Below are 8439 nucleotides of genomic sequence, written 5' to 3'. Positions count from 1 at the left end.
AATAGGTGAGGGAAGTCCGTTTATTGATAGGGTTTTTGTGTTTAGTCTTAACTTTTTCAAATTATTTTCTATGTACTATACTGTTTTCCATGTTTCTTTATGTGATGTGTTTATTTTCTTTAATTTTTTTTTCCTTTTGATATTTAGGAAGGTTTTACTTTCTAGTAGTTACTTTTGCACTGTTATCTTTTTGAAAGGCCTCCGTTCCTCTGTTTTATTATTTAATCTTCAGTATCTGGTTTGGGAGTTTTTAATGTTATCCTTTGATACACACCAACTGCCTACTCAACCATCAGTGAACTCACTCTGCTTTCCTCACTGATGAGTGGGCATGTGAGTTGTTTCTAGTTTTTGGCAATTATGAATAAAGCTACTATAAACGACAAAAAAGGGATCTCCAGGTTAAGATGGTGAGGCACATTTATAGCTTTTCGCTGACCGCATTCAGCCTGTATCTAAAACTTGTCCAGATTGAATATGCTTTGTCTGCTGTAGCTGGAGGAGCCGCTTCAGTGGGAATTATAGATGCAAACGGTGTGGTATCAGCAACTGAGAAGAAACAGAAATCCATTCTGTAAGATGAGTGAGATGTACACAAAGTGGAAGTGATGGCCAAGCATAGAGATTTGGTGGCATAAGTCCAGATCTCAGAGTGCCGGTGCACAGAGCTGGAAAACTACATCAACAATCTATCTTGTTTGCTGAGAACCCATTCTCACAATTCTGCTAGTACAGAGCTTAACTTCAGTGATGCAAGAATACACCCAGTCAGGTGGTGTGCCTCCACTTGGAGTTTTTTTTTTTTTTTTTTAACTATTTGTGGTTGGAATGAGGGATGACCATATTTATTTCAGTCAGATCCATCTGGACCTTACTTTGCCTGGAAAGTCACATCAATGGGAAAGAACTATGTGAATGGGAAATATTTCCTTGAGAAAAGGCATAACCAAGATCTGGAACTTGAAGATGCCACTCATACAGTCAAATTAATCCTAAAGGAAAGTTTGGAAGGGCAAAGGACAGAAGATTACATAGAAGTTGGATTACATAGAAGTTGGAATCTTCAGATTACATAGAAGTTGGAAGATTACATAGAAGTTGGAATCTTCAGATTACATAGAAGTTGGAAGCCAGGCTTACAAGTCTTACTCCAGCTGAAGTTAAGGATTACTTAGCTGCCCTATACCATAATAATAAAATGACTGAAAAATCCAGAATTTCAGACAATCTATCTACTTAAACATATCTAAATTATACTTTGTCTTGTCAACTTTTTGCATACTTATTTCTACATAGTTTAATGGACTGATATTTTTAAAATGACACATAAATCACAATAAATTGTTAAAAAAGTGCCCCACACCCTTTTATACCTCCATTCTTTCCTCAGTGGTCTTCCCACTGATTAGAGAACACCTCTGCCATAGTGTATGACTCCTACTTTTTGTTCAAAACTCAGCTCTGAAGGAAACTCATTTATGAAATTTTCCTGGAACTCCCCCCAGGCTGGGTTAGGTGCCCCTCTTATATTCAGCCCTGTAGCACAAAATTTGAAACCTCCCAATAAATCTAATCACAAATTATTTTCCAGCTTTGTCTCTCACTATGGTCCATCATAGGTTTATAGGCAGGTTTATTTGCATAGTGGTTAAGAGAGAGGACTCTGATATCAGACTGCTAGGATTAAAATTTTGGTTCTACTATTTCTAATTATGTGACCTTGGGAGAATTTCCTAATTCTGAATCTCTTTCTTTTTAAAAAATTAATTAATTAATAATTAATTATTAATTTTTGACTGTATTGGGTCTTTGTTGCTGCACGTAGGCTTTCTCTAGTTGCGACAAGCAGGGGCTACCCTTCCTTGCGGTGCCCAGGCTTCTCATTGTGGTGACTTCTCTTATTGTGGCAGGCTCTAGCTTTCTCTAGTTGCGACAAGCAGGGGCTACCCTTCCTTGCGGTGCCCAGGCTTCTCATTGTGGTGACTTCTCTTATTGTGGAGCACAGGCTCTAGGCATGTGGGCTTCAGTAGTTGTGGCATGTGGGCTCAGTAGTTGTGGCTCGCGGGCTCTAGAGCACAGGCTCAGTAGTTGTGGCACACGCACTAAGTTGCTCCGCGGCATGTGGGATCTTCCCAGGCCAGGGCTCGAACCCTTGTCCCCTGCATTGGCAGGCAGATTCTTAACCACTGTGCCACAGGGAAGTCCCTGAGCCTCTTTCTTTGTAGGAAATATGGAGAGTTTAATATCACCAACCTCCAGATAAAATCAGGTGCCATGATAATGAGGTAATTCGCTTACTAAGTTGTCTCACACTTACTAAGCACTCTCTACCTATTAGCCGTAATGTTACTATTAGTGATAGTTGGCAATAGTGTATCTCATGCTGGACTTTGCTTGTTTTTCCTAAAGTCTGATTGACACTGGAAGCCCCAAACCTGCAGTTTGAGAACTTTCTACCATGTTAAAAGTTCAACCTAGAATTAAGTCCACAGGGAAGAAGGAAGTCAAGCTATGTATAGTAATACAGGGGCGAAGACAGTGGACTCAACCTGTGAAAATATATTAAGAGTGGGTTAGAGCTCAGAAAGAAATGCTTTGTAAGGCTTATTCTAATGGTGGAGAGAAGATCAGTCTGGCCAGAGTAGACATTTGCATCAACACAGGAGTGGTATTTCAAGTTATCCTTAGAAGAGGCTTTGGATTAGATTATACTGAGATTTATTTTAAGGGACTAAAAATCATCAGAATTTATTATTTTATTTCATAAACCAAATTATAGATATAATATATTATATATATTTTATGTTTCAATTAAGGAAAAAACCTTAGGTGATTCACATATTTTGATGAATTTTCTTTCTCCTTATGCCAAGCATTTGTAAAATAAAATGGTTGCATGGGATGATTACTAAGGCAGTCTATACACTTTCAAGACTACCTCTACCTCTGACATTCTATGACATTTCAAAAAATTCTCTTTTCCTAAGAAGATTTCTATGGTAGAGAAGGAATTGTAATATAGCAACAATCTTCTTAATGTGCTTTCCTCAATGAAGGGTCATTTAGAGTTTAATAGGATTAATTTGGCTGACATGTTCAATTTTGAAAGGAATCTCTGTTCTTGTGCCAGCCAGTATGGATTTTGACAGGCCAAAAGCTCAGATCCTGCCAGTTTCTCCCAAGAGTATGGTCCCTTAAGCCGTGGCTCTGGCTGAAACCTGCTTGCAGACACTGGTTGTGGAGATGATGAATAGATGGTTGGACAAAACGTTCTGCTCCTGGACTCCCATATGGTGCAGGTCCTCCTTGACCTCCAGGCTATCCTAGCCCAGTCTCTGGGACCCTCTTCCTAATCTGTGCTAATAGGATAAACAGATTTAGAGGGGAAGAGAGTTCCTCCACCACAGGCCTCATGCACAATTGAAGATGGATTTCATACTAAGAAGTTTCATCCCAAAAGGCAATGGAAAAATTTCCAGTTATGGAGGCAGCCTTGGCAGACCCATAAATTTTCCTCTCCCTCTCCAGCTCTTCTCTTTCTGTATCTTCAGGATCATGGAAGAATAGCTTTCTATTGGTGGTACTGGCATTTTCAGTAGCAACGGTTCTTTTATCTTCTTCCAGGTCTGGCAGGGACACTTTTAAACTCCAGCTGCTTTAAAAATTTTGCATCTTATTTAAAATGGATAACCAACAAGGACCTATACTGTACTCTGCTCAATATTATGTAACAACCTAAATGGAAAAAGAATAGATACATGTATATGTATAACTGAATCACTTTGCTGTACACCTGAAACTATCACAACATTGTTAATCAACTATACTCCAATATAACATAAAAAGTTAAAAAAATTTGTTTGCATCTTATGCTTCTTCCTCTGGATAGGAGTGACCTTAGCAACTGAGAACAGGGAAGCGATAAATAATTAAGGCCAACCCAGCAGAAGATGAACCCACTGGGATATAGGATAGATTGGTCCCCTTACACAAGAAAATATTGCCAATTAGCTAGATAGATTCCATCTTTATCTTTCCTCTAAAGCTGAGGGTGAATGAGAGTATAACGGAAAAAAACAGTGTTGATCCATGGAACAAATTTCTATGACTACCGTGTTTTGGCACATTGAGCTTAATTGACTGGAGAGGACTAGTCCTGGAGTAAAGGCATGGTGATGCCATCAGGTTACCTTATGACCTGAGTACCTGACCCTGGAAGGCAACACTTGTATTGGTTAAGACTTATACTTTGACTTGACTTCAGTCTAGGCCTACTGTACATAGATGCGTTACCTGGACAAGTTACTTAATTTCCCTGTATATTAGTCTTCTCTTCTCTAAAGTTAGGGTAATAATAATGTTTTCCTCATAGAGTTGTAGTAAGATTAGATGAATTAATTTAAATGCTCAATACGTACCAGTTAATTTAAGGCCTGGACAATATCTTTTTTACTTCTGTATTCTTTATCCCCAAATCCAGGTTTCTTGGCCCAAAGTGACATGTTCTGTAGCCTGAATTAGACTGGAGGCAGGGGCAAGGGAAAGAAAAGGTTAGTTTAGAGAAACTTTGCAATTAAAAAATAGTCAGGACATGGTCAATCCTTTTATGAGAGGTAAGAGGAAACCAAGCCTCATTTTTAAGTTTGGAACTTCAGAGACAATGACAATGGTGATACTAGGGAGTGAGAAGTTAGGAGAGAACATGTTTCAAGACAGAAGATGACTTAAACTGCTGATACATAGATACTGAGGCATTGTTAGCGCACCCAGAACAAATGTCCAGCAGGCAAATGCAAGAACTGGGAAAATAATTTGTTTTGTTTACCTCTAGAAACTAGGAAAAGATTCTGAATATAATATGATTTTGATGACTTTATTTTGGATAGCTTTGCTCAAGATTTTAAAATAATTTCCTTCTTCTGTCCACCAGCATTTGAATGCATTTTTAACTTAATTTTTAAATTACACTTTGCTTTTTGGAGGAATTTTACATTATAGTTCTTTTCCAGGGGGTATAAATTTTATTGTTTTCCTCTAAGAATTTTACCCTTATCTGAACATGTTTTGATCTTTATTTTAACTTTAATGTCAGCAGAGTCAATGTATAAAGTACATATTCTGGGACCTAGGAGTTCTAACTACACAGGAGTGTGTTCATTATTTATCATTGATTCACAACTCAGAAATCTCTTTAAAAGCAAGTCCATTAGGAAATTTCTCCCTTTCAAAAGAGATGTTCTGAGAATAATCCTATTAGGCTAGAAGCTTGCTAAGCTTATTAACTCCAGACACATTTCTCTACAAAGGAGAGAAAAAAATGCAAATAGAATGAATGTGACAAGTAAATGTTGATAGAAAACATATTTAATTTCAGAAAATAATAACTATTATATTCAAATGTCAGTTTCATGCCAGGACAAATTTGATGACCTTGTAAGATCTAAGCTTGATAACATTTAGATGAAAAGTGAAAAATCCTGTCTATCTTCAAATATTTGGATCAATGTGATTCTTTAAATAGTCATATGTATTTTTAAATTTAAGAGAAAAATAATCTCTTACATATTTGCATAATTTTTCAATTTTAATACTCTTCATTTCTTCCTGAAGATTTAGGTTTCCATTCCCTTCAACCTGAAGAACTTTACCATTTTTGGCAGTGTAGGTCTGCAGGCCATGAAATCTTAGTTTTCTCTTATTTGAAAATGTCCATATTTGATCTTGATTTTTGAGGGATAATTTTGCTGGAGATACAGTTTTGCATTCACTATTTAAAAAAACATTTCAACACTTTAAAAATCATTGTTTCTGATGAGAAGTCAGTGATTCTTTTTCCTTTGTGTGTAATGTGTTATTTTTCTTTGTCTACTGTTAAGATTTTCTCTTTGGTTTTCACCAGATTGACTATGATGGGTATAGGAATAGTTCTTTTTGCATTAATCCTGCTTGGTGTTCACTGTAAATTTATTACTTTAACCAAATTTGAAAACAATTCACCTATTGAAATTGAAAATTTCTTCAAAAATTTTTTCTACCCCATACTTTCTTTTCATTCATTCTGGGACTCCAATTACACATATAGTAGGCCTTTTGATATTGCTCCACAAGTCCCTGAGGCTCTGTTCCTTTCATATTTTCAATCTTCTTTTCTACTTGTCTTTATTTTAAAAAAATATTTATTTTATTTACTTACTTTACTTTTTTGGCTGTGTCGGGTCTTAGTTGTGGCACACAGTCTCTTTGTTGTGGCACGCAGGCTACAGTGTGAGTGGGCTCTGTAGTTTGTGGCAAGTGAGCTCTCTCATTGAGGTGTGTGAACTCAGTAGTTGCCCCACAGCATGTGGAATCTTAGTTCCCTGACCAGGGATTGAACCCACGTCCCCTGCATTGGAAGGCAGATAGATTCCTTACCACTGGACCATCAGGGAAGTCCCTCTACTTGTCTTTAGATGGGATCACATCCACTGATCTAGTTTCAAGTTGGCTGATCTTTCCTCTATCGTCTCCACTCTGATGTTAAGCCCATCTGGTAACACTTTAATTTCATATATAGCATGTTCTAGGTGAAGAAATTATATTTGATTCCTTTATAGTTTTTATTTTTCTGCTGAGATGTCCTAATTTTCACACACTATGAGAATATTTTCCTTTACATCCTTGGGCATAATTATAGTAGCTGCTTTAAAATCCTAATCTGCTAATGTCAACATCAGAGTCATCTCAGGACTGGTCTATATTATATTGTCTTTTCTCTTGAGAATGGGCCATGTTTTTCGATTTATTTTTATGTTGAGAAATTTTGTATTATATCCTGGACATTGTGAAGAATGTGTTACAGAAACTCTTGATTCTATTATCTTCCTTTGAAGAATATTGATTTTTAAAAAAAAAAATCAGGCTGGTCACTTGGCTCTACTGAAATAGAAAATTTTTGTCTCTCCTGCAATAGGTGGCAGCTCAAATTTCAATTCAGTTCTTTTATCCTTAAGACTCCCATCCATCAAAAAAAAAAAAAAAGACTCCCATCCATCAGAAAGTTATAAAACTAAAATTTTACCTAGTGCCATTCTCTTTTTACAAATATTGACTCCACTCCATTTTCTGCCTGCTTCTGTTCACACTTCAGTACCTTCAGTTAATTGTTTTATACCTTGTCCAGAGTTTGTAGTTTTTATTTACTGGAGGGTTGGTCTGATAGGAGCCACTCAACCATACTGAAAGTAGAACTACTCCACCTCTTTCCCCATTCTCCAGAAAATGGAATGGCTGTTTGCAATAAATTCATTGTCTTGAGCACTCTTGTTCTTCTCTCACCTATTATTCCCTTTTCCTTTTCCGATTACCTTCCTAAAAATAGGGAGTGGTCTTGTACACGTGAAGGATAAAATGTTTGAGCAGATAACAGAAAGTATCCAGTCTTTTTTGTTCTCTTCACATTATTAAACTGCAGGGAATTTACCTATATCTCTGGGCAGGTAGCACCACAAGAGGGAGTGCATTGAATATGTTATATAGATAGAAATAAAAATGCAGTGCAAGTCTGAATTGCAGAGATTATTTGAAATCAGCAGCTTTTCTTCATGCTGTGAAGGCTAGTATTATCCCTTTGACTAGAAAAAAATAGGTGATGTGTATAAGAAAATCAATTTATTAAAAAATGTTATATTATGGGAATTCCCTGGTGATCCAGTGGTTAGGGCTCTGCATTTATACTGCAGGGGGCATGGGTTCAACCCCTGGTCGGGGAACTAAGATCCTGCATACCGCACCGTGTGACTAAAAAACAAAAAAAAGCTATATTAAATATATTACACTAATCACAATTATAAGCATTTCCCAAATTTTGTTTAGATGAACATGTATGCCAAGACAGTTCTTGGAGAAAGGTTATGTGATCCAATACATTTGAAAAAAAAATTATTTGGGGAATAGAAAAGTGGGTTTTTTGCCACTCACATATTATAGATTCACCAGGATTGGGAGTACAATAAAATCCTCTTAGCACTAGTTAACTATGCCGAATGTGATTAGTTCTTTCTTGGATGATTCAGAAAGTACATCAAGATCTTTCCTTGTCTTGCTTTCTCTTTTTACATCCTCTGCCTAATTTCATCCATTTCTGTGGCTTTAAATGCCATCTATGAGTTGGTGACTCCCAAATTTATCTTTTTAGTCAAAAACCTCTTCTCTGAGTACATTCAACAGCCTACCTGGCAGTTCTACTTTGATGTTTTATAGACATTTCAAAATCAACATTCCAATCTAGAATTTTAATTCTAACCCCAGCCACAAGTATATTCCTGCCTAGTCTTTCTTATTTTAATAAATGGCATCACCATTTACTTATGCTGAAAAGTTTGGAGTCACCATTGATTCCTCTCTTACATTAACGAGTCCTATTTGCTGTTGGTTATCTTGCCAAAGTATACTTTGAACCCA

The 8439-nt window shown here is 36.7% G+C and overlaps 1 pseudogene; it reads left to right on the top strand.

The window, feature by feature from the left end:
* Positions 1-407: 407 nt before the first annotated feature.
* LOC103087296 (proteasome subunit alpha type-2 pseudogene) lies at positions 408-1076 on the top strand (annotated as a pseudogene).
* The last annotated feature ends 7363 nt before the right edge of the window (positions 1077-8439 follow it).

Source organism: Lipotes vexillifer, unplaced genomic scaffold, assembly GCF_000442215.2.
Source record: "Lipotes vexillifer unplaced genomic scaffold, Lipotes_vexillifer_v1.1 scaffold517, whole genome shotgun sequence".
In the NCBI taxonomy this organism is placed as follows: domain Eukaryota; kingdom Metazoa; phylum Chordata; class Mammalia; order Artiodactyla; family Lipotidae; genus Lipotes; species Lipotes vexillifer.
This window is presented reverse-complemented; position numbering and strand designations above follow the sequence as displayed.